Source organism: Cyprinodon tularosa, unplaced genomic scaffold, assembly GCF_016077235.1.
Source record: "Cyprinodon tularosa strain WSP-4 unplaced genomic scaffold, ASM1607723v1 ctg98, whole genome shotgun sequence".
NCBI lineage: Eukaryota > Metazoa > Chordata > Actinopteri > Cyprinodontiformes > Cyprinodontidae > Cyprinodon > Cyprinodon tularosa.
Window position 1 is genome coordinate 1,009,050 of NW_024039762.1, and position 27,262 is coordinate 1,036,311.

Genomic DNA, 27,262 nt, shown 5'->3' on the forward strand with positions numbered 1-27,262 from the left:
TACAAAAATATTAGTCAAGTTGTGGAGGTTCCTCCATCTTTTCTTCAGTGTTAGTATTTATTTAAAGGTCTTCACACAGTACATTTATAATTTCACTTTTGTGGTGTGTTTTTTTTTGCATTAGGTTGTTTACTTTTATGGGTGCACACATTTAGTAAACACCTTTTGTTTATTTGAATTGAATTAACTACTTTTTTTGTTGAGTTGAAGGACTGGCTGAGTGGAGAGGACTGGTTGAAAAGCAAACCAGGAAGTGGGACATACCATCAGGCTGCTGGAAGCAGGGGACTGGATATTAGTCTGCTTCTCTCTCTCTCCACTTATGGCATAATTGTTAAAGCATTTTTGGTGTTATGTAGTTTTCTTTTGATAGTTGTGTTGTAGTCAAAGGTGTTAGTTTGAATTAGTTATTTATGTTTATGCATTGTTTGTCTCTGTCTCATCTCCCACCCCTCCTCGTTTGTGTAGGCTAGCCTTTGTGTATAAATTCCCCTGTGTGTTCATTGTGAAGTCAGTTTTTGGGTTTGTTATCCTGAGTTAGGTATGCCTTAGTTGATTTCATTTGGGTACATTTTGTTATGTTTTTTGAGATTTGATCTAAGCCCTTCTTTTGTGAAGATTATTTTTGGAAAATAAATAGAGAATACTTTTTATATGCCTTTGTCCTTGTGCCTTACTGGACGGACCCCCACACAAGTAAAATACAAAAGTAGTAGACTTCAACCACGGCTGAAAGTACATATTTCTCTAAAAGTAAATGTAACTGAGTAAGTTTAACTAGTTACTTCCCCCGACTAGTTTTTTGATGGATGTTTCTCTGCTACCTGCATTAATAATCAGTAAAGGAACTGTGAAGGAACTGAAATGATTAGATAATCTGAGGAATGTTTCTTACTTGTAAAGTTTTATTCATTCTAGTCCAATGAGAACACATCCCCCCACACACCCAATATTCACTGTTTAAAAGAAGAACTGGAGTCTGTGCAGCAAGTATGAAGAGGCAGTATAAAGAGCAATCCTTGCATAACTGTGGCCTAAATTGGAGGTTAAACCCACTCAAAAGTATCATGGTTCCAGAGGTGGCTGGCCCCGATGACCTAGTGGCTGGCAGTGAGAAACAAGTCTGTGCTCTTCTTGTGATGAGTCCCTGGTTGGACTAGTGGGTAAATTGCGATTCGATGGTTTGATTTGTCAGACTAGTATCTCAATAGAATATGTTTTGGGGGAGTATTGCAGAAGAGGAAGTTAAAGAGAGAAAAACAGCTTAGATGCAATGATTGTCTCTCAGCCACTCCTCAACTTTACATCTTCAGTTATATAGAAATATTTGCTTATACCTAGACAGTAAAATTATCAATTTTCTGCTGACATTTTGGCAAAAAGAAAATCCCAGGCTAAATGTAGCGTGCCATAAATTAGATTAAACAACTGAACTGAGCTTGATATTTTCTTTATTACTATATTTAAAAAAACAAACAAAATTAAACAATTTTTAGTGGTAATTGTAAATAAATCATGCAGATATAAAGCAACCATACGGCCAAATGCAGGTTAATAAAAATGAAATGCTAAAATTTTAGTACTTCAAGATCAATTTCAACCTAAATATTATAAGGAATGAATCAGCTGCATCATTCTGCTGGTCTTCCCCTTTATTTATCATTTTAAACAATAAAGTATACTTTAAAGGACTAAACACAGGATTATAATTAATCTCTATAGTACTGGGAGTAATTAGTATACAGTAACCAATTGTGTGTTTTTTTTTATCACTACCAATTGAAAACTGCATGCTGCCATTTTGATTTTTTTCTTTTTTCAGTTTCTATTTCTTGGGGGGGGGGGGCAGGAGGTTAAGGCACTAGTGACTCGTTTTTTTCTACAGTAGGCTGACAGGAAAGGGGGTATAAGAGAGGGGGAGAGACATGCGGCAAAAGGACCACAGCTCGGATTCAAACCCGGGTCAGGCGCATCGAGGACTATGGCCTCTGTACATGGGTCGTGGAAGCTAATCCTTGCAATACCTCTCAGAATATTTTACAGCATTTCATATACAGAAGTTTTACTAAATGATCAACACTACAAGCCCACCAAAAAATGTAATAAAAATCTAATTAAGTCATTTTTTTAGATAAGCGTATTTTTCTTAATGTGAGCTCGTAAGACTATTTGCTAATGCAATAAAAACAACTGTGCTATTTCAGGTGCACAATATCTAACTGTCTTATTTCAAGGTGTGCTTCCGTTCTTTCAGAGTCCATAACTTCCTGTTTTCTTGTCAAGAACATATTTGGCAAGGACACAAGTCAGTACTCACATTCTTGTGAGTGAGAAACGGCTTTGGTCTAACTCAGCATTTGAACACTTCCTGCTGAGACACACCCAGTAGTATCTTTTGGCTTAATGAGGATTGGAAGTGGTCAGAAGCCTTGAATAGTTTTGTAGGACAGTCGAGTCATGCATTGTATTCCCAGAAGGTTAGAAGAGAGGCAAACGGTCTTCTGCTGTTGACCTGACAGGCTGTTTTCACCTTTCAGGCCTCAGCACTGAGAGGCTTTTTTGGACTCCTGTCAAACTTCATAAGCTGGATCCAGAGTTATTTCCATACACCTCTCAGAACCCATGCTCATCCATCACTGTGATCTCTATTATGGAGCACACTTCCTGCTGTGGTCATGGACCGTGATAACTAGACAGCGTGGAAACAGATGTGCGCAAAGGTGACCTGAGTGCATGTTGAAAATGAAAAAGGTGAGCAAACACCTTTGTTAATTATCCAGGTTTCCATGAAGGAAATCACTCATGAAGCCCAGGGTTCAACAAGGGGAAGTTCATGATGGGCTTCTTATTATTTCCAGTCTCCCTCCGTGCCCCTCCAGATTTTGACTTCTAGGTCTTACAGTGTTTGGTCACAGAGTAATGACTCTTCGTCTGTCATCTTCAGTCGGGTGCACTCTTGCTTTTAAAGTCCAGCTTGCAGTGGGATTTTTCTGCCTAACCTCTTCACCCTTTGCTTAATCTATCAATCTATTCTGAAAGATCAGGAGATCTTATGTCTTATTGTGAAGCCTCCTTTGTCTTCAGTGTGTTTTCACTGCCGTCAGAAGGGAAGTGTGATAAAGCTGCCTTTTTCTTTGCCTGTCTATGTTTAATTGTCTCTGCGGCGAGTAGCTGGGCTCCTCCTACTTACGTAGGACTTTGGGCACCAAAGCGATTGTTTTACACGAGGTTAGAGGAAGGTCATGTTTAGGGTCGATGAGGAAACAGCTCTGCTGCTCTAAACTCTATTTCTGCCAAGCAGGATCCACTGAGAGGAGCTGGGCTATCAGAAGCCACAAATGGGAGGATCGTTAACATGACTGATGGAGGGAAAGAGGAGCACAAGAGGAAGAAGAGAAGGAAGTCAAATGAACAAGGGAAAAGAGAGCTGTTACTAGTGAAATTTGAATCGAACGGCTTTAAGATGATTGTGAAGCAAAGCGGAATATAATCCCCCGGATCGATTCTAAATCTCAAGTTACAAAACATCGACTATCCTATATTAATTTATTTAAGACAGAGTTGTTCAAAGCTTTCACCGTGGGGGCTTAAACTTGAGGTTTAAGCAGAACCAAGCACTATTGCTCATATTTACCCTACCAATAGCTAATACCAAAATATGTATTCTTATACCACAAAGGGCAACCTAAATAACACCAGTAGCATTTTTTACCACAGTTAAAAAAAAACATTCTAGCACAAGAATTGTCATAAAATATAACTTTGTTCTTGTAATTTAATGATTTTATTCTCATAATTTTATAACTTTATTCTCGTAATTTTATGACTTTATTCTCATAAGGTTATGACTTTATTCTCGTAATTATATTTATTCTCGTAATTTTATGACTTTATTCTCATAATTTCTGACTATTCTCGTTGCGACTTTATTGTCGTAATTCTATGACTTTATTCTCATAAGGTTATGACTTTATTCTCGTAATTATATTTATTCTCGTAATTTTATGACTTTATTCTCGTAATTTCTGACTATTCTCGTTGCAACTTTATTGTCGTAATTCTATGACTTTATTCTAGTAATCTTATCAGTATTCTCGTAATTTTATAACTTTATTCTTGTAATGTTACGACTTCATTCTCGAACTAGAATTTAAAAAAATCACTAGCCTGGACCTTAAACTCCGTCATAACATTTTAAAACAGCTCAAATTTAAAATGTCAGAGTGATCTTTCTGTTTGATATTAACAATGTGACATGCAAAGTCTTCACACAGTAAAAGTATCAAGCTGACATAAAATTCTAAAGATATACAGAAAGAAATTAATTTTAATTCACAAAACAAGGAAACATTTTGATCACTTTCATTGTGAATTCAAAACAGCATGAACATGAACACCTTCATAAAATACATAAACAGTTCCTTCTGAATGTGCTACGCTATGCAATAATGTTCACAGCGTCTCAGAGTGTTATTGGAACCTCGGGGGGTTGCTTTAATGTTTCCTTTCCTCTCCTCTTCTTTGGAGCAGGGCGGATATTACGGATTGGAAGCATGTAGAGAGTTTAGAACATCTCACACTGATTATGAGCAGTGTGACATTCACATTATTTTGAAGTGGCGAAGCAAACTGTCTTCAGTTTAAGCAAAGCTCTGAAGTTTGGTTCTGGTTCCGCTGCCTGCAAAAGAACAGGACGGCCTCGGGGCATTGGAGACCACAGACAGAAGGCAAGGAAGAAAGGTCTCATCTACAGTTCATGTGTACAACTGTAATGCAGGTTTTGAGGTTTTTGAAATGTGGCTTCATTGGTTTGCTGCTTTTATATTCAAGTAACAGCCTGACTTAATATTTGACTGTTAACTTAATTAAAATTGCAGCTTTAAGTATCTAAATTTGAAATATGGATTGGAGACATGCAGAAATCTGCTGATATTTTGTTGGTTTCTTTCAACATTTACAGCCAAATATCTAGTATGAATGATGTACATTCTAATCACATTCTCTTGGATTTTTCTCAGGTCATCAAGAGACAGTTGTTTGTTTTTTCCTATATATATATATATATATATATAGTTTGTTTTTGCATTAAAATGAGTTTTGATTACATTTCTGGTGAGAAATGTATAGTTTGTTGTCAGAATATTTACTTAGGGAATGTACATATTCACTTGCTTGTTCGTTTCTTGCAAAGATTTTTCAAGATAATGTGAAACTGTAACGTTTTGGTATAAACATGGCCGAGATTTCTCTAACTTTTAGTGGAAAAATCAATAATTTCAATTAGTTTCTGCAATAAAATGGGTTTTGATTACATTTATAGCAAGAAGTGTAGGGTTTATTTACATAATATTTACTTAGTGAACATACATAATCACCCGCTTGCTAGTTTTTGCTACGGTTTTTCGGATCTCGTCAGGATTATGTGAAATTGCAACGTTTTGGCTGCTACCTATCGCCTAGCATTTAGCTGCCGCCCCGATTCAACATTGAATTCTTTGTGATTTAACTCCATCTTACAGATCAAACCCTCGCCACTGCGGTGTTGCGTCTGAGGTTGATTTTTAGATCAATGCATTACGTCGTGGCATACGGGAGAAACTAATTAAACTAGTTAAAAAAAAGGATCATGGGTTAAGATCGGATGTGTTTTATTTGGAAATCTACCGGATCCTTTGTGCATTTAACTTCCTGTTTGGTGCGATCTCATTGATGGGTTTTGACCAGATTTTGACCAAAGAGGAACTCAAAAAAAACTAAACAATTTAAATACACAACCAGCATATCAGGAATCAATGACAGAGAGCGACTGGGACCAGAAGTTTATTAATTTCTCCCCACTGATTTCCATTCAAAATGTTTTCTGTCCCACTGGGCTCTAGGGAAGGAGCGTGCATACCGCCACCTACTGTTCATGAGTGTGTAGCAACATTGTTTTACATCTATTAAATTCTATTTTTTAATTTTGTAATCTGAAGATAAATAAATAATGCTTTCCTTAATCTATAAATATCTTTTATATTTCCTTTATTTCCCAATAATCCTTTAAGACTCCATTCTTGGCCTGTCCTTTCAACTCTTTTCAATTTCTCCCTTTCAGGTTCATATGTTTTACAGTTCATCAATACGTGTTCTACATTTTCTATCTCTCCACATCCTTCACATTTATCATTATTTTTCCTCCCTATTAAGTATAAATTGTCATTTAAATAAGTATGACCTACTCTTAATCTGATCATTATTATTTCTTCCCTTCGGTTTCTCTCATTAATATTTCTATTTAATACTGACTTTTGTACTTTATATAACCTTCTTCCTTTTTTATCTTCATTCCACCTTTTTTGCCATTTTTCAATTTCTTTCCTCTTAATAAATGATTTTCCTTCCCCTTTCCCTAAAGGAATTGTAATTGTTATTGCCTCCTCTAAAGCCCTTTTTGCTAATTTGTCTGCCTTTTCATTTCCTTTTACCCCTTCATGTGCTGGAACCCAACAAAACCAAATATCAATGCCACTCCTGTATAATCTAAATAAACTGTGCTGAATTTCTAATACTAAATCTTTCCTATTATTTCCTTCTCCCTGAATACTTTCTAAAACTGCTTTGGAATCCGTGCAGACCACCAACCTGTCTGCTCTGAACTCCTCAACCCATTGGAAACTCAGTATAACTGCCACCATCTCTGCTGTGAAAACAGATAGTTGATCTGAAATTCTTTTAGAAATGTGTATTTTGAACTCTGGTACATATATCCCTATTCCCACACACCCTTTTAAATTCTTAGAACCATCAGAATATATTTTAAGGTAATTATAATATGAGTTTGCTTGTTGGAATCATTAACTGCTTTAAAAAAAAATATTATTATTACGGTATTATTACTATGCTTTTCAAAGAATTTAATTTTTTATTTGCATTGATCTGAAAATCAACCTCAGACGCAACGCACGCAGTGGCGAGGGTTTGATCCATCAGATGGAGTTAAATCACAAAGAATTCAATGTTGAATCGGGGCGGCAGCTAAATGCTAGGCGACGGGTAGCAGCCAAAACGTTGCAATTTCACATAATTCCTCTTTGGTCAAAATCTGGTCAAAACCCATCAATGAGATCACACCAAACAGGAAGTTAAATGCACAAAGGATCCGGTAGATTTCCAAATAAAACACATCCGATCTTAACCCATGATCCTTTTTTTTAACTAGTTTAATTAGTTTCTCCCGTATGCCACGACGTAATGCATTGATCTAAAAATCAACCTCAGACGCAACGCACGCAGTGGCGAGGGTTTGATCCGTCAGATGGAGTTAAATCACAAAGAATTCAATGTTGAATCGGGGCGGCAGCTAAATGCTAGGCGATAGGTAGCAGCCAAAACGTTGCAATTTCACATAATCCTGACGAGATCCGAAAAACCGTAGCAAAAACTAGCAAGCGGGTGATTATGTATGTTCACTAAGTAAATATTATGTAAATAAACCCTACACTTCTCGCTATAAATGTAATCAAAACCCATTTAAATGCAGAAATTAATTGAAATTATTGATTTTTCCACTAAAAGTTAGAGAAATCTCGGCCATGTTTATACCAAAACGTTACAGTTTCACATTATCTTGAAAAATCTTTGCAAGAAATGAACAAGCAAGTGAATATGTACATTCCCTAAGTAAATATTCTGACAACAAACTATACATTTCTCACTAGAAATGTAATCAAAACTCATTTTAATGCAAAAACCAGTGTTGGGAAAGTTCTCTTTCTACGTGAACTAGTTCAAAGTTCAGTTCACACATTTTAAAATGAACTAGTTCAGTTCATAGTTCACAATTCCAAAAAATGAACTAGTTCATAGTTCTTTTTTTTTTTTTTTTTTTTCATATATTGCTCAATTACACCATAGCCTACTGTAGAACCACAGACAGCAATTATTTTATCAGTTGTAACTCTGAAACTGTGCGTCAGATTTCATCTTCATATCCAGTTTTGAATCCTTATCCAACCAGGGTTTACATTAGCATTGAGGGGACAGCATTTCCCCATTGTTGCTTTAACGCTTTGTTGCTGTCCATTCACTTCACACTAGTAGCAGCTGCAGCTTTCACCTCTACAGTATATTCTCAAAAACATCAGGAAAAATGTGCTGCTTGAATGGTCTTTTTTATGAGTAATTATTAAAAGAAAAATAGGAAAGTAGTCTTTAAGGTGCAAATGTTTTTTTTTTTATTTTAATAATTTTTTCCATTTGAAATTCCATTTCAATACATACTAAAAAGGAATACTGGAATCCTGGAAAATTATACCAGGCAGGTTTAACAAACAAGTTACATGGATAGTAAAACCCTCAAGAACAGGGGTCTTCTATGTTTTCCAGACCAAGGACCCCCAAACTGATGGCGAGATGGAGCGGGGACCCCCTATTTATATATATTGTATGAAATTGTGTCCTATAGTCACTCTGTTACAGATGGAGTAATGTAAAGAAATTAATTTCTCCCTGGGATTATTAAAGTTTTTCTGATTCTGATTCCTGGTTGATGGGACAGGTGTTGTGAAGGAAACGGTGCCCAGCTTGAAAGAGCTCCTGTGTGTCGCTGAATGTGTGCATTGATGACTGAAAGACATCTTCTGCCTCCATTTATCTGTTTACTACAGTGTGTTGATTTCATGTTAATGAGTATTTAAAGACATTTCAATTAGTGGTGGAAAAAATTGCAGGGGGGGAATATAAAAATATCAACTAACCATGCAGACCCTCATGCAGTACCTCCGTAGACCCCTTAGGGGTCGCGGATCCCCTGTTGAAGACCTCCGCTCAAGAAGATTTTACTAACACAAACTGAGGGACCAGGCTGAGGTAGGAATTTAAGGTTACTGAAGTGCGGATTTTTTTACTGAAAGCCGGCGGGCAAACTTGTTGCCATCATCCTCACCGACCACCTGGTCATACTGCTGCTTTGTCGCCTCCACGGCCGCCTCCATGCTGCTGTGGCTTCCACGCTGCATTTTGTTTTGATGACGCACGCGGCTGTAGGCTACGACGCTGGTAGCTGCTGTTGCCAGATTGGGTGTTTTTCCCGCTACATATTAAGGCCTGTTTACGGTGTGATTTAGCCGGGGTTTCGCCTGGAGGACTCTATAGAAATCTGGCAACCTATTGAACGAAGTTGAACTGAGATAGCGTGTCCTTCACAGACACCAGAATGAACGAGTTCATAATAACGTTCATCAGGCAGTAATGCAGTACGTTCAGTTCACGTTCGCCCAAAATATGAACGAGTTCATGAACTTTCGTTCAATGAACGCGTTCAGGCACAACACTGGCAAAAACAAACTCAAGTTATTAATCTTTCCTCAAAAAAATGAGCGAATGTCGGCCATATATATATATTTTTTTCTTCTCCCAGCTGGAATCTTGAAAGTCACGTGACTGGGACGTAAAACAATAGAAAGCGTATAGGCAGAAGAAATGTAACAGTACCACAAAAAATGGCCATTAATGTACCTCCACTACGTTTTGCAGTGTGGACCAACGTAGTGGGGGTACGTTTTCGCATGAGACTGGGTTGGCCCTGCAATGGAGTGGAGATAGGCCCTAGTACCCCTTGTGACCCAAGCAGGGATAAACTGTCAGAAAATGGATGGATGGAGGCTGTGATAAGCCTACTTTATGATGACAGCAGAAAGATGATGAGTGAACTTGTTCTAGTCTAAAATGAATACAGGTAAACACTTAATACCATTGTTCTCTGTGAATGCAGTAGGACAATATATGTTTTTTATTTTTTTTTTACAAAAACAAATCTTAAAATTGTTGTATACATTCATATTTTACCCCCTTTATTTGGATATTTTCAAATAAATCCTAAAGCAACCTGTCAGGCTCAGAGCAGACTCAGTATTCAAGGTAGACAAACAGATTTCTCAAAACTTTTATAGATAAACGTGGTCTTTTGTCAGATCCAGGAGCTCAGAGGTCTGTTGAGGTGCGAAAGACAATACAGGGCCGAGTCGGGTCGCAACTCCAGGTAGAGTACACAGAGTGGCTGATATACTGGACAAGAGCATGCAGGCTCAGTGATCAGGAAACAGTCGTGACAGGTCGGGCAACGCAGATCACACTGTAACAGGCAGGCACAGAGGTCGAGAGGCAGAACAGGTCAGGATCAGGTAGTCAGAACACAAGAACGCTGGAATAAGATTTAACAAAGGCTTAAAATAACCTGGCACTGATGACTAATCTGGAGGCTGGTTATATGGGGACTAATGCAGGTGGATCAGATTAGGGGTTAATGAGAACTGGGCGGAGCTAAGCAGGTGTGTGAAATGAATGATCAGACCAAGACAGCAACCAATTACCTTCATCTCTTAAAAAAATAGAGAGACAATTATGTATTAATTAAGTGTTTAGTTTGCTCAAATGTTGTTAGAAGACATTACAGAACAAACAACAGCAGACACGTAAAAGGTCCTCTGATCAGATTAAACCAAACCTCTACTGACTGACCTAGGTGTAAAACACTGTGAACATATGTATGCTCATAGTGTCATAATAAGACATTAGCTAAAATGTCAAAGATTTGGTGGCAGTCATAGAATGCTGTCCTTAGGCAGAGAAGATGGAGGAGTTAAGTACAGGCCGATCCTAAAAGAAAACCTCTAACAGCCAGCAAACAAATTAAAAACACACAAAAGAAGTTGATCTAAACGTTACCCAGAGCAACAAAGGAATGGTTTGCATGAAATTAAATCATGCCTTGTAATGTCCTAGTTATCAACCAGACCTATGTCCACAGATCTATTTTAGAAACTAGTGACACAAGGCCTTGGTTCAATGCTTTATGAAGAAGAAGGGGCAACATTTTGTTTTTATGTAGATATTTATATAGATATTAAAAGATGTGTCCTTGAAATTGAAGAGAAAAATGCTTCTACCAGCTACTGATCCAATTTGCTGAATGAAAAAAAATTAATCCCCATAAGAAAATCTGGGACAAAGCAATAAAGAGGTGGAAATAAATTTTAAACAACTATTTTCTGACATTAAAGCCAGGGTCTACTTAGTGCACTACAAGTCTGATCCCTGTTGCTTTCCCTCAGTAGTGCATCCCACGTTTCTTTGTGCCATGGTCTATCTGGGAACTGCTGCTGTCACAGTTCAGCTGCAACTTTTGGGAGAACGCTATCTGAGGGCATATGATCTGCTGCGTTCTTCCCGTGGTGTTCAGCCTGCAGTCGAGAAAACATCAAATTACTTCAGATTGTTTTGAACACATTTGACTTCAGTGCAGCGGTTTGGCAAAAGCAGCAAAGCCAGTCCTGAGTGATGCATGTTTAGTGAGCTCTGACACGGCCCTTCCTTACTGAATAATCACATGTCTTTGGGGGCAGGAAGATTGATGCTGCTCCCAGTAAACTCTGGGATATCCCTGTCCTTGGTCGGGCAAGATTTGGGGGTTTGTGGGAAATGGGGGGGAAACCACTTCCCCTGCTTGTTAAACAAGACCATTAAAAAGCATTATGCGCTGGTATCTGGAAAGGCTTTTGCGTGTCATTGCTTGCATCTGTTGGAGGGTGTCTCTGGGTTTCGCGTTTCTTTTGATTATATTAAAATGTTGTAAATCTGCTCCCAAGTGTTACGGAGGTTAGTGGAAACAATGAAGCTAAAGAAAAGACGCGACAGAGGAAAGCCATGACACGAGACAACATGTGAAAGTATCCAACAAATTCCAGGCAACAGAAGGAGCCCTTTCAATACATGGTTTTTCTCTTCTTGTTATTAACTACTGCAAAGTTGGAAAGAATAAACTGTGTAATTCAGGGATAGTTGGAGACAATAAATACTCTGAATAAACTCAGCTGAGGTTGAGGAATCATGATTAAAAGTGACATTTCTCAGGATGGCTTCAGAGTGCGTCTGTCCTAACATGCTGGACACATCCCGTGATCTGAACCTTCCAGAGCCATCCACTCAAAACCAAACAATGATCACAAGTTTTCCAGGTTACATCGCCTGGATTAGGAGGTTAAGACAGGTTTGTAAGAGGCCTCATAACATCCTTCCTTCATGGGTCAGCCGCTTGATAGATCACTGGATTTGCAGGTCAGATGTCTTTACAGTAATTATCAGGTAATCAGATTTGCTTTTCCCTTTCTAGACCTTTTTTTTTTTTTTTTCGCTGCTTCAAAAGATTTTCTTTAAGTTCAGGGGTCAGTTTTTGGATCATATTTTATCTCTGGTTTCTGATACACCTAAAATACAATCCACTAAGCTTAAAACTTGTAATTTGGATTATTATTTCTATGCTTCTGGTTGAGTGTTTGCATTTTTTATTAAAGTGAGAATATCCCTTCACTGCAGGCCCCCTTGGAGAGAAGTATTTTTGTTCCAAATTGGATTGCTGGTAAAGTTAATTAAATTTAGTTGAAGTGGCATAGGTCATCAGCAGAGAAATAATCACAAAAAAAATATATGTTTTGCTTGCTTGTTAAAAAGCTATGACTGGAATTAACATGAAGTTTGTAAAAACAAATTTCAGAATAGAATCAGCGAATGAGTTTTAAACACCTATGCTGGAAGTTTTTTCAATTCTAAGGTCACTTGAACAACACTTAGTCAGCAGGCTGCTGTTTATTTAGCCTCATCCAACAGTAGCAGATGTGCAAACCCCATGTAAATAGATTACTTCACAGTAAATCCACATCTTGCAACCTCAAAAGTTACACTAGCAAGGAGAAAAATGAGACGAAGATGCAAGCATACAAAACAAATGCAAAGGACAAATGCTGTTAGTAGTGTTGGGAACATTACGTTAAAAAAAGAAGCTAGTAACTAGTCTCTTTTCCAAAAAAGACAAAGTAACTAGTAACTATGCAGTTACTCTTTACCATCTAACATTTCAAAGAAAAACCTTCCTTTAGTCAGAACTTGAAGCGCACACAATGTCAATAAAAAAATATTGGATTATAACATTTGTAAAATAACATTTATTTGATTTAATTCTAGTTAATTAAATTAATATGGACATGACCAGGAATGGAGAGAGATGTTATGGCCACAGCTGGGAAACCAGCGGCAGTTAAATAAGACAATACACACGTATCGGTCACATCAATAAACCAAACGCTGTGTGTCCCAGGGCCCTGGCATAATTACATGAAGGAAAAATGTCAGAAAATGCGTTCTCCTGAAAATTGAGCGAAAGTAAAGTGATTTCGCCAGAGTGGCAGGAAAATTAAGGTGAGCTCGGAGCGTCCTGTTGCAACTTTGAGCAGTGGAGCGAATGAGCAAACATCCTCCTGAGCGCTCCGCTAATAAAGAATTAACAGGAACATTTTTCTTCTGACTTCATTGAGCACCTTTCTTTGTCATGATTTCAGCACTGATTCTGGTCTGATTCCTCTCAAGACACACCTGCTCAGCTACACCCCATTTTCTTAACTACTCATCTGATCCACCTGCACCTATCAGTATATAACCAGCCTTCAGACCAAACATCAGTGCCAGATTATTTCGAGCCATTGGTGAGATCTATTCCGGGGCTCCGTGTGATCCCTGTCTGAACTGACTGCTTGCCTGATAACAAACCTTGATCTGTTTGTCTGCCTGCCCGTCACCTAACCTGGAACTGTTTCTCAATCTTGTCCTGGGAATCCATTCATTGGCTTCAGATCACCTGGATCTGACTAGGGGTGTAAATAATAATCGTTTTGTATCGATGCATCGATCCAAAAGCCGACGATCCGATGCATCGACACGTCCGCAAGATAATCGATTAATGTTTTTTTTTTCCCTCCGGTCTATTTTTATCCATTTGCTCCTGGGCGTAATTCTCCCTCCCGTGCTGCGGTGCCGCTAAACCTATTTTGCCCTCCTACCGCGCTTCCTGGTTATACTCTTACAGCAGTTTGTTGCAGCAAGCTTCACACAGACATTTTTAAATTATGCTCAGTATTGAAGCGTGGTCTGGGCTACACGCTGTGGGTCTAGATACGGCCGAGGCGATGAGGAAGTGGCGGCGAGTTTAGTCCGACGACGGAGGGACAATGGGGCAAAAAGAGCGGAGATTCAGCTGGAAAAAGGCTCCCAGCTTTCTCGCGCACCTCGCTCTTCTAGCGGGTCAAACTTCACGAGTTGTTTTCCGCAATTTCGGTCATAAAAACAAAACAAGCCGGCCTCCTGTCTGGTGCACTGTTTGCGGTCAGCTACAATCTGGGAGAGGAGCAGCGGAGCGTCTCTCAAGGGGCGGTGACGTCAACACTCTGGAGCTCTTCTTCTTCTTTTTTTAATGGCGGTTGGCAAACAACTTATAGTTGCATTACCGCCACCTTCCAGAATGGAGTATGGACCAGACAAACTATTATATTCTCCCTAAAATACCCGTTCTTCTTAGAAAATTAAAAATACTACCAAAAACTACATCCCCAGATGACCTTTGAAACAATTCCCTTATATCTGTCTAACTCTCTACACAACATCTCTCTTTCCTGAATATATTTTTTACATTCTAAAAAAATATGTTGGACAGTTTCTCTGGAGCCGAGGTATTGCATTGAACTCATTACACTGATATTGTGCAGTATTTTTGCAGTATTTTTTGATGCAACTTTTCTACTTCTGTTATTTGCTGTTGTTTCTAAAGAAAATGCATAATGATTTTACAGCTTTCATTGATTTATTTCAAACTTGAAACTTTGTTTAGCCTGTAAGGTGTAAAAAAAAAAAATAATAATAATAATAATAAAAAAATTAATCGATTAATCGAATCGAATCGAATCAAATCGTGGTGTATTCTTAAGTATCGAAAATAATCGAATCGTTGGGTCAGGAAATCGATACTGAATCGAATCGCCATGATGGATGTGATTTACACCCCTAGATCTGACCCTGGACTTCGCTCCAGACTACAGATTCTGTTTTGTCCTCCTGTTCCTCCTGCCAACCATTGTCTTAAGTTTTCTGACCCACTACCTAACCAAGGATCATCTTATTTTGGCTGGAGTGATTCCCTGGGACTTCCTGACCAGTGACAGCAACATCAGCGCTACTGTCAACCAGGTCAAACCTAACCTCATGGTTCTTCCCAGACTGAGGACTAAGAAAAGGTTAGTGACCATTACGTTTGTGATTGATGCACATCCTAAAGCTAACCTTGCCACTAATCTTCTGTCTCTGTTTCCAAAGGTTCCTGTCCTAGTCGCTGACACCAGCTGCAGCTGTTTTGTTTCAATAACCTGTGTTAAGCTTTCACACTGGTTGTATGGTTTGAATCCTGGATCTGATCTGTTCTGTTCATTCTTAAGGAACACTGTCACTGAATAAGTGGGCCTGCACCATTGTCTTTCCTCTCTGTCTTTCCCCACCCCACCCACCCACACACACACCTTAAAGATTCTCTTCCATTTTCTTCATTATGCCCACCTTAGTCCCCTGCTTTGTTTCTTCACTGCCTGTTGTAAAAACATTTTTAGCTGCATTTATTAAAGGTCACTTTGACTGAGTAGTAGAATGGTGATACCATAGATGGCAAGTAAGATAATAGCATAACCAGCACATGAAAAGTAATTAGATTACTTTTTAATGAATGACTAACACCTTTACTATGGTGGAACGTTGCAATGTTGTTACTCCCATCCCTCTACGCGAGTAGCTTTAAAACTGCTAGTTAAGAGAAGCGGCAATTTTAGAAAATATATGAAACCCACTGCGAATAAGGAGTGATTCTAACACACAAAACACAGGCAAAGGAAGGAGTTATCAAAAGCTGCGAAGTAGTGCCACATAATGGAAGAGCTCCAGAACCCCAAAGGTAGAAGATCACCATCTGGGTAGGGACCAGAGCATAGACCCTACTACAAACAAATGCCAATGAAGCAGACCCTTAGCAAAAACATGGGAAGCCATCCAGTAAACATCTGGGGGAAGAAGAAATGCCGCATTCTCCTATGGATTTTTTTTTTTTTAAGTTTACTCTCTCTCATAATGTATTTTTTCTACTGCATTTTTGCACAGAGCACCGCAAGACAAATATATATATTTGTCTTGCGGTGCTCTGAACTTTCATATCAATGCATTTTGCACCATGTTTTTTTCTCCCACACTGTTTACAGAACTGAACTGAACTTTATCAAATGGAAATGTTCATTTCACTGCTAAGCTGCTGCTCATTTACTGTCTGAAAGCTGTGCAAAACAAAATGTCATTTTGCATACACAGAGGATATGCAAAATGACAATAAAAGTTGACTAAGTCTAAGTCTGAGTGCTAGCATCATTTATGTACCTGCAGTGTGTTTTCTTTTTGCAGGGCATTTTCACTTTGCTCCTCTTGTTTTCTGTAATTGTAGTACTTATTGTTTTAAAAATAATTGCACTTCATTGATCTCACATTGGAGAAATTTAACTCTCCATTTAACCCATCCCCTTGGAAAGCAGTGGGCTGCCATTGTAGGGGGGGCATGGAGCAGTGTGGGGTTAAGGGTCTTGCAGCCAGTGGCAGCCAGTGGAAGTGGGTCTTGAACTCAGAACCTCAGGATTCCAAGCCCTATGCCCTAACCACTAGGCTGCCACTACCCCAAATTAAAACTGGTTGAGAGCACATACCTTGTGTGATTCCTTCACAACTTGGGCATATGCTTACAACCCTTCTTTAATGGATATTCACCCCTAAAAAGTGTTTCTGCCAGGTCTTAGAGTTTTTCCCAACTTTTGAGTGTGCTACTCTAATTTTTGAGTTTGCAGGAGCTTTTGAATTGAATAATAAAGCATGTGTTTACACAACTTTAGCAGCCCTTGGCCACTATACCATCATCCTAGTTGCACTCCAAGTCAGATGTAACATGATGACCCATCCATCAATCTCCTGAATTGTTACAGTCTGGAGTTTGGTGCGAGTTGTTTTCTTGACCACCTGAGTAATGATGGGACTGCTAAAAAGTCAATCTTCTGTTCAATATTGTCTGCATTCATTTAACAAAGATGGATTCCTTCACCTGTCTTTCAAACCATCTGCCTACTCTATCCAACATCTGAACAGGTGTGCCCTTTGCTCTAGAGATGTGAATGGACTGCTCTCAAGTGAAAGCTACTAGATTCGACAGACTTCAACACTTCTGGGTAGGTGTTGAAGTGTCTTCAGAAAAAATGGTTTGCCGTTTGATTCAAGCCTGTTTGTTTTTGACGTGAGCCAGATGACTGAAAGTTTGCAAAGGCATTTCTTCTGATCAAAAGTTAGTGGAGCAGTTCTTGCTCTTTGGACATTTTTCATTTGCCTTTTGCCTTTTTCACATGTACTGGAAACTTCTGAAACAAGTGTTTCTATTTATTTCTTTAGCATTTTTCGTATTTTAAGTTGATTTGGGTGACAGTCATCTTTTGATATGTAATTCCTGTGTCTTTTGTACAAACATTAAGATCAGGCAGATGTTTGTCGACATTAAGTAGGGAAAAGAAAATACATATGAATCTATACATCATAATAGCTACAGTCAGAAGCATATCCGAACAATTAACCCGCAGAAAGAATGCAGATTGAGGTTCCAAATTTATTTTCAATACCAACAGGAACAATATTAACAAAGGTAAAGGAGGTTGAGAAAATTCTTTATAGCAACCATTTATTATGAGTTCACATTTTTAGCCACTGGTTGTTTACATGTAAGGGCTAAGAATGTTAAATTGGAACACTATTTGAATTATGTAGGTGAACTTAACGGAGTGGAAATGACATACAGTATATGGAGAAAATAGCCTCAGTATGAAGTTTCTGCAGCATACACTTTGTTATTTATAGGAAAGGTTCAAGATCATTAAAAAATGGTGCTGGTATGATTGTGGAAACCTTTCATGAGTACGTAACAACGCATAACAAAAATGCTGCTGTAAAGTTTTTCCAGGCAGATGTTTACTTTAGAGGTCACATTTCTATGTCATTTCTTTTATCTGCCATAGAAAAAATTAAGAATAAAAGAGTTTTCCTAAAATCTCTGTGACACATTGTGGTCTAAAAACCTGGCAATGTAGAAGGGCAGACATTCTTGGACAACCTCTACTTGGGCTCCATCCAATGCAGCAGAGCCCTGGAACCAAGTTCAAGTTTCAGGTCTGGCACAGAGTGGAAGAAATGGGGTTAATGTGATTAAAGTAGTGCTTGAATAGAGACTTCCCTGTTAGAAGTCTAAAGGAGAAGGATTAGATTCGTCATATGCACAGAGGAGCCCTTACTTTGGTTGTGCACACTTCACTGCTCAGGAGGAATCCATGAAGCGAGTGTCCGTGCTGTTAAGGATGTTCATTGGACAAAGTAATATGAGGGCAGCATCAGCTGGAGAGGTACTGGGCTTGCTTCCCAGAAATAGCACCCTTGCACGCACGGATATTACAAAAAACACTTGTTAGCCACTGAACACAGAAGGCATGTTGTGTAGTTGGATCTTAGTGTCTGAGGACCATAAGGTATGCATTTTAACACAGGATATTGTCTCTCATTGTCCTACCACCATTCCAGATCCAGGAGATGTCCCTCTTATTAGGTCAGCTGAAAGTGGAAAATTAGCACAATCCCCCCAGGCAGGGATTTATCCCACATCTCTACCAATTAGCTTCCTGAGCTCCAGGAGATAATTGCCATGTACAGGGAAGAGACAGTGGCTCCCATAACCTCTCTGCTACTGCTTCTTCCTTCATTTCTCTTTCTAACAGTGACGTGTGCACTTCCTCATATGGAAAGATGGAAAAAAGAAACTCAGCGAGTAACTATAGGATCAACAGCTCATCTCTCACGATTAATCCAGCTCCGAGGCGTCCCCATCCCTCGAGCCTGGTTCTGCTAAGTACTTACATACGCCGCTAAGAGTTTGGAGTTGGGAGAAGTTTTGCATGTGTTGTCATTTATAGAACGATCATCTTTAATAACGGGGAGGGATTAGCACCACTGCCTTTTGATCCTATAATCCGTACTCCTCAAAATCCCAAATTCTATCAGCTTGCCTCGCCACCGGACCCGCTGATCTGCTGGGAGAGACAGAAATTGACCCCAAATGAGGTGCTGTCCTGTGAAATCTCCGACAGGTGACAGCCATAATTCACAGGCGCAGAGGAGAGCAGTTGGTCTAATGCGGCCGCGGGAGATGAGCCCGTCGGCTCACACAGGGCCGTTGTCAAGGGAGATTAAAGGGCCACATAAATATGCCTTTCCATTTTTCTGTACCATATATCACAGGGCTGCATTAATCATCACTACTCTTCCATAGCGTAGTAATTGCATGTGAGATGAAAGCTAAGGAACTTTATCTGACCACCTGTACCATATGTGTCAGTGGGGATCCATCACATGTTACATGTCAAATATGGAAATAACAGAGCATTTATCATTGTCTCGGCTACCGTTTTCAGCATGTTTGAAACTTTCAATTTTACAGAAACAAACACATTTTCTTGCTCTTTAGTTTCTGCTTTCGATTTTAACCTTTGAGTTGTGTAAAATTAAAGTAGAATGGAAAATGAAAAGAAAAAAGGGTTACAGATGTCTTCCTTTGGTGTGTTCATTAAAGTGACATGGACTTTCTTCCTCACCATTGTCATGATTGAGGTTCCACTTTCATTTGTGGCTTTCTCTTCTTTCCCGCAAAGCTTCAGATAAAGAGGATGATTTGGTTTCAGCATTTGCTCCGGATCCTATGCTGGAACTAATTAACCAGTCAGGCCTCAGTTTATGTTAAACAAGGTCTGAGAGCCCCGAAAGACAGGAACTTACATTACATTGGTCTAGGAATAAGGACAGCCACAAAAAGGTTCCAGCAACAAACGCTGGCTTGTTTGCAGGAGCTGGAAGCTCTCACTTGCACATTTAAGCCCCTTTGCATATCAAAGTTATGCATTAGGTTGTTTCTCCTCTTGATGTAATGACTCATTTAAGTCTGCCGCTGAAGACTCAGACTTGAACAAAAGTTTAAAGTTGGACTCTTACCATCGAGGTTTTATAGTAGCATTGAACTCCAAGCTTGAGACTAGGTTCTTAGTAGTATTTTTTATCTTGTGTATTAAAGCATAATAAGATGCTGATATGTGAGTTATAGAATGCTCCTCTGTTTTATTGTGAAAGGATACATCTGATTATTGGTAATTTTTCAGCTCAGAGTGAGGAAAATAAAACAAACTAAACCCTTCTAGTGCAATATTTAATAAATGAGCAGACAACATGAAGACAAGGATAAACAGGTCCATTCATTAGCTTACACATTTCAAATTTTCATCACAGTCTAGTTTTTCTTAGTGCATTTAAAAGTAATGAAACTTCAGATGGGGTAAAAAAAAAAATATATAGAGTTACCTTAAGCAGATTATTGGATGATGAAGCAGATGTTTAAAGAGCAGAGATGGGAAGTAACAAAGTACAAATACTTTGTTACTGTACTCAAGTAGATTTTTCTGATATTTTTATTTTACTTTACTACTTATTTTTATGGCGACTTTTCACTTCTACTCCTTACATTTTTACACAAATATCTGTACTTTCTACTCCTTACATTTTAAAAAATTGGCTCGTTACTTTAGTTTTGAATCATTTCAATGGAGTTACCGTTATTATTTTTCACGTCATCAATACCAAATTCAATCTAATTGGATGGGAATCTACGTTGCATTTGACGCACCACTACAAGATGAATCAACAGATTCGGCGGTATTCATTCGCGGCAAATCATTGCAGCTTGGTGGCGGTGGCGTTAGCATAGTAGCATGGACAACGAGATGATTGAAAATGAACACAACGGAGATCTAGTCCTATTGGCAGACATCCATTTAAAATGTAGGCAACGGCATGAAAAAAGTGGTTTCTACTTTTACTTTTATACTTTAAGTAAATTTACAAGCCTGAAGTTTAATTATTACTTCCACTTTTACCAGAGTATTTTTTAACACAAGTAGCTGTACTTTTACTCAAGTACGGAAAGTGAGTACTTTTGCCATCTCTGTTAAAGAGTAAAAGAAAAGTCCAAGTATTTTGCACTCTGCTGTATATATGCACATAGATAGATCCTCTAGGTCTGTGGAGACTGATGAGAGGTGAAAATGGGGTCACAAGGGGAACATTTCAGAAATTGTTGCCAATATAAAACGATTCAAGCTCTTGATGTGCCTGACAGATTTAAAAATGTTATCTGTTTAAGATAAGGTTTAGTTATTTTGAGATGCTACATGTTGGCAATAGTTCATACAAAAGGAAACAAATGTTAAAAGCAGAATACCTCTAAAGCATAAATGTGTGAAAGTGAGGGAATTTTTTTTTAGGACTTTCAAAGAAGGAAACCATTAAATGAGGTTCATGAGACGAAATGTGAGCTTTATGTCTTGCCCCTCTTTTTATCTTCTGACACTTTAGAAGCTTCAAAGCTTCCCTCCACCACCTAGTCTCCCTTCAAAAACGTATGAGTCTTTTATTTTATGAATAATTTCTATTGAAGAAAACATCTTCATGGATTGCTTGATATATGAGCACCGAAATTAACATTTTTTTCGAACAAAAGCTTCCAGTTCTTGCAGGTTGTGTCATCCACGTTATTATAATTATGAGATCTGCTATAGGTTATTGAGACTATAGTTTCAAGAGGAAGAGAGAAAGGTTTTATTTCCAACATGAGAATACTTTACACAGAGCACGGCAGACTCCGGCAGACAGTTTAATCTACTTATGGAAACATTTTTGTAACTTTAACCCAGCAAATCCAATGAAAATCGTACACTCAGGCTTATTTTGAAGATGTTTATTTGTGTGAAATACTACTTTATAGTAAAACACTGTGCTATTACAATGGTTTATGTTATACCATAAAAATAAAGTCAGTTTGGGGAGAAGACGGAATCAGTTAAAGCAAAGGAATGTAGAAAACCCCAGTTGGTCACTAAGTCTCGACGGTCTGAAACATTCAAACTTTTTTGTTATTTATGATCAGGCTCTCAGCGCACACAAGGATTTCACCTTCTGGGGGGAGGTGGGTCAGCAAGAAGCCTCAGACCAAACCGACTAACCTCTGACCATGTGCAATTAGCAGGAAAGAAACAAATATTTCAGCGCTTTTTTTTTTGCCTTTTTTGTGAATAAAGGCAAGAGAATGAAGCAGAAACATTGCACTCTGCTTGAGCTCAGGAAGAGTGGCCTGTGTTTTGTGTATTTTTTTATTTTTTTTTTAGGTTTGCGCTGCCTAACAATAACCATCCTGGAGAAGTAACTGCCAAAGCCACAGCGCTTATATAGGAAACTGTGACCATCTGTGATGCAGCTGCCTGCCATCAACACTGCAGCACCAATGAATTGCTGCATTTATTGTGGTGTTTCTGACCTGGACATTTATAACATACTGCCTTCTTACAATATGTGGACTGCATAGTCAGATTCTATCATCACACTCCCCTTTAACCTTGGCACTGTGTAAGGCACTATGTGATCCATAGCCACTCGCAGCTGTCATCAGAAACCGCATGGAATTCCCCGTGCTTTGGTGAATGTCACATGTGAAAAAGGGAAAGCGTAGAGGCTACTGTTTGGACAGTTTGTTGTGTCATTATAGGTTGCGGCTCTTTAGTCCAGAGCACACAGGATGCAATTCGTATTTTTGTCAACCCATGATCAGCGACCGACTTAATTACATACTAATCAATCAAGTGTAATGAGACTAAGCACTGCTGGGTGGGGCTGTGCTCCACGCCTAATCCATTGCATCTTTTTAAGGGTAAATCCACAACCACACTTCCTTTATTTCACATACGAGATGTTTATTTTTTTCTCTATGATGTTAGCGACCTTTTTCCATACAAAAAATGTATGAAAGAGGTCACGTTTTGTCAAAACTGAATTAAAAGATTTAGGTGGACTGTAGAAGAGATTTTGTATAATATTTTAATTCTATAAGAATCTGGACTAAAAATACTAAGAGTTTTACTGATATCATGATGTACATGTAGATAGTTGTTTTGCAAAAGTCTGAAAGTTGTTGATTCTCATTTCTTGGCAAGAAGAAGAGTGTTTAGGCGGGTAGTTTTCAAATGTACTTTTCTTTGTCAGGTTGTATAGATGTTTGTATATTTGTAAGTGTTGGGATCTGGAGGTCTGTCCACTTTCTCCACCAGAGGGCATACTAGATCTCCTGGAGCCGAAGCTGATTGCACCACCTGTCGCTCATCTGCTCATCAGGAGATCCGTATTTAAGGAGGCGGAGGACTTCTCTCCAGTGCCAGAGTGTTTGCCAGTAACGGTTAGCAAGCCTGAGCCAACCAGCCTGTCTAAACCTCTGACTCCCTGAGAATCAGAACCTGATCTGTTTTCTCCTCTCTGCTTCCTAGATTGAACCTGCCTGAAACCTGAAACCCTGCAGAGTTTCTCTGCCGGTGATCTGCCTGTCCGTTCTCAGAAGAACTCTGGAGAACAATTCCTGTCAAAGATCTGTCTGCCCGCTCTCAGAAGATACTGGAAGGAAACTCTAATCTGTGATCTGCCTGCACTCAAATTAAGCTCTGCCTCCGCCTAGCCCTCAGCCTGCCGACAGCCTCTGGATCCTCAAGGTTCCCCCCCTCAGCTGCTCTGCTCAACTCCAGAACAGGTACTGCCCAGCACATTCTCACCCTGCAAAATACCTGGACCTCCACTAACTCCCCTGTCCCCCTCTGCAGTGAACCCACTCGTGACCAGTCCATTCCCTTCCTGGATCTGATTAATCTGTGTGCCTTTCAGAACCCACTCGTGACCAGACGAGTTCCCCACTGGATCTGTTCATTGAATCTGTACAATCATCTTAATAAACCTTTGAACTTTTCTCCTGCCTCTGAGTGTTCTGCATGTGGGTTAGACACGTTAAACTGAACGTGACACTAAGTCTGATTGGATGGATATAGATTTAGCCTAGATGCTTTGGGTGGTCGTTATGACGATAAAAAACTGAATATAAATTCAGTCCATTTATTAAAAATTTTATTTAAATTAGAAACTACTTTTGTCAGGACCTCTGAACTTTGAACCCAGTATTGAGACAGATCAGGGAAGTTTGTAACCAGCTTTATTTATATGAGCGTAGTGAGCAGCTGGTCATTAGCAGAGTCCATAATCGGATCCTCTGTTTAAACGTCTAGTCCAGTGGTCTCCAACCCTGGTCCTCAAGATCTACTGTCCTACAGATTTTAGATGCATCCCTGCTTCAACACAGCTGAATCAAATGATTGATTACCTTTTCAAGCCATTCATTTGATTCAGCTGTGTTGAAGCAGGGATGCATCTAAAATCTGTAGGACAGTAGATCTTGAGGACCAGGGTTGGAGACCACTGATCTAGTCCAATGCCGGAGGTAGGAGAGGAATCCAAAATGGAGGAATGTCCAACGCTTGCGGTAGTAGCCACTTCCAATGCTCCAGGCGAACAGATAAGCTGGCACCTGTCGACGTCGAGAAGGCAACAGTGTCCGAGAAGGAGAAACCAAGCCGAGGTGAGTGATATACGTAGTTCGGTACACAGGCAGAATCCAGGAAGTCAGTTAAAAACACAAAACCAACTGAACAGACAAGCGCAAGACTAAACTCAGGAATCCAAAATACAGAAAAACAGGTCAGAATCAGAATAACTCAATTGAATGGCTAGAGTTACTCTCACAGTTGGCTCGAATAATCTGGCATTCATGGTAGGCACACAGCCAGCATAAATAGCAGAGGGAACCAGGTGGAAACAATGAGCACTAATCAGCAGATGCACCAATTAGACAGGTGAGAAGGAGTAACAGAAAGTGCCAACCATCAGCGCAGAGACCATGACAATTATTCCAACAAAACATCAGAGATGTGCAAAGCATTAAATAAGTTTTTCTTTTTTTTTTTGCTATGTCAAATATCGTATTTCATCAAACGTTAAATCTGCTGACGTCTGCTCCCAACATTACAGAACAAATAACAAGCTGGTCTTCCTTAAAACATTTTCTCTCCTGTAAGCAAAACCAACAGTAAAAGACCTCTTTCAGCCAGCTTTTAGGCAGCGAGTAGCAACAGTTTTTTTTTTTTAAGCCATATGCTTTTAAAACTTTAAAAATACTTGTATATGCTCCATATAGCTGATGTTTGAGTAAATTTGTTCAAGAAGCTTTATTTCTCCCTGCGGTTTTCTAAAACTGGAAGCCATCTGCCGAGGAGATGGTCTCATCAAAGAGCCAAGGGAAGGTAGACAATCTGAAAACAATGAACCGATTTACCCCATGAAACATCACAGCTCTGGATAATAAAGATTTCCTACATCAACTTGTCTTTCACCCTATTCCTACAAGACTCTGGGAGAACCTTTGAAACATTCTCTCTTTCTTTCAGCTCTGCGGTTCTGGTTGTGGTTCTTTCATGACATTGCAGTAATTAAAGCCAAATGGCACGATCCGCGATTAGACTTGCAGCTGCATGCGTTTAATTCTATACAATCAAAGTGTCCTGTTGAGCTGTCACGGCTACCAAAGCTATTTGTCACACTGGTGGTAAAAGAAACATTTATGACCAGCGAAGATGGAGCTCCTGTTGTTTTAAACAGCTCAGGGTTTTTTGTTTAGCAAGAATGAACCAATTCAAAAGCTGAATGAGTTGATAAAAATGAAGTCATTGCCACATCAACCATATTTTAAATCAATCTCCACAGACTGACTTGTTTATCAAAATCAAATCCAACTCCTGTTGGGAATTTTTGGTAATCAAATCCTGTCTGAGACAGAATACAAACAAGAGTTTAACATTTCCAGAGTTGAAAAAAAATTACTACCCAAGTGTTACCTGATATTTTGCACCCCTGTGTCATAGGTTCCTCCAGATGAGCTCTTTTCCAAAACCCCTTGACCTTTCGAGAGCGGCAGCAGCGTTTGATCCGATGAACATCCCCAGAAAAGTCGGAGCACAAGCTTGTTTTATTTTCAAACCAGTTTCCTTCTGTTTTGTCTGTGTTGCATGTCCACCAGCTATGGAGTGAGCTCATGCTTTTATATATGGAGCCTTGCAAAGCGCAACAAGATTGTGTTATGGTAGAGGAAAAGGAAATGGATAGAAGTTTTTTAAATATTTATTCAGCCTGCTTTGCACCTATATCCTGAAATAAAATCCAATGCACCGGTTGTGTGAAGAAGTCAGGTTCAGGATATAAAATAATATCTCAACCTTTGATCCTTCTTCAATGATCAGCTCATTGTCGGATTGTGGAAAAAAAAAGTATGGCTGAACTGCAAGCAAGATAAAGTGACAGTTCTGAAAAGAAGAGCATTGATCAATGAAGCAGGTTTAAGGTGGTAGCTGTGGAGGCAATAATGCATCCACATCTCAGAGAAGATAATTGGTTGAGAAGAAAAGTAGAAAAACTGTGATATACCCCCCAAACCGAGGAAGTATGTGACAGTGTAGCAAGATGAAAGGAACTGATGATAAAACATGTTGGGAGCAGCATCACACTGCAAAAACAATCTAGAAATAAGTAAAAAATTCCTTAAATCAAGTTCATTTTACCTTAATTTTAGTAGGTAAATACTTTTAAAATAAGATAATTAGATAATTGTTGGGATCTGGAGATGTACCACCTTTCTCCAGCAGAGTGCGCTGTGGGTCTCCTGGGCTGGAGCCCTCAAGCACACCTGACGTTCATCAACCCATCAGGAGACCTGCCTTCATAAGCAGCAACCAGACCTTCCTTTGACGCCACAGTGTTGACCAAGTTTGGTTAGCGAACCTGAGCCTCTGTTACCTGACAGAATCTTTGTTATCTCAAGAGAGAAACCTGATTCTAATCTGCCTCTGTCTTTGCTCACAGGAAACCTGTCTCAAGTCTGAAGCTCTGGATGAGCTTAACCTGCCTGCCAGCCCTGGTGAGACAAACCTGAACATTCCAATCTGGTTTTCTCCTGCTGCTCTCAGAGAAGAGCTGGAAACTCTGATCAAGGTCTGCCATTCAAAGTCAGAAGCTAGACGCTGCTGCTGCTTGTGCACTCTGCTGAACCAACAGTCTCTGGACCCAACGGTTCCCTCTCTCACAAGTAAAGCCTAGACTTCTTCAAGGTAGACTCTGAATTAACTAAAGACTCAATTAATCATCTGACTGCCTGGCTAATCAAACTGTCCGTCTCTGCAGACATCAGTGAACCCAACCCGGACCTGTACCAGAACCTGTTCATGTCTTTGTGTGAAAACCCTTTTCAATAAACTCTGTTAAACTTTTACTCAGCCTCCATTTGTGTTCTGCATGTGGGTTTAGCTTTAAACCAATCATGACAATAATA

General features: G+C 39.2%; 1 long non-coding RNA gene across 1 annotated transcript; it reads left to right on the forward strand.

Annotated features, from left to right (window-relative positions):
- The first annotated feature begins 23,182 nt into the window (after nucleotides 1-23,182).
- On the forward strand, nucleotides 23,183-23,796 carry LOC119777054. The gene is made up of 3 exons (XR_005279868.1): nucleotides 23,183-23,242; nucleotides 23,331-23,587; nucleotides 23,658-23,796. It is a non-coding gene; the product is annotated as an uncharacterized LOC119777054 (long non-coding RNA).
- The last annotated feature ends 3,466 nt before the right edge of the window (nucleotides 23,797-27,262 follow it).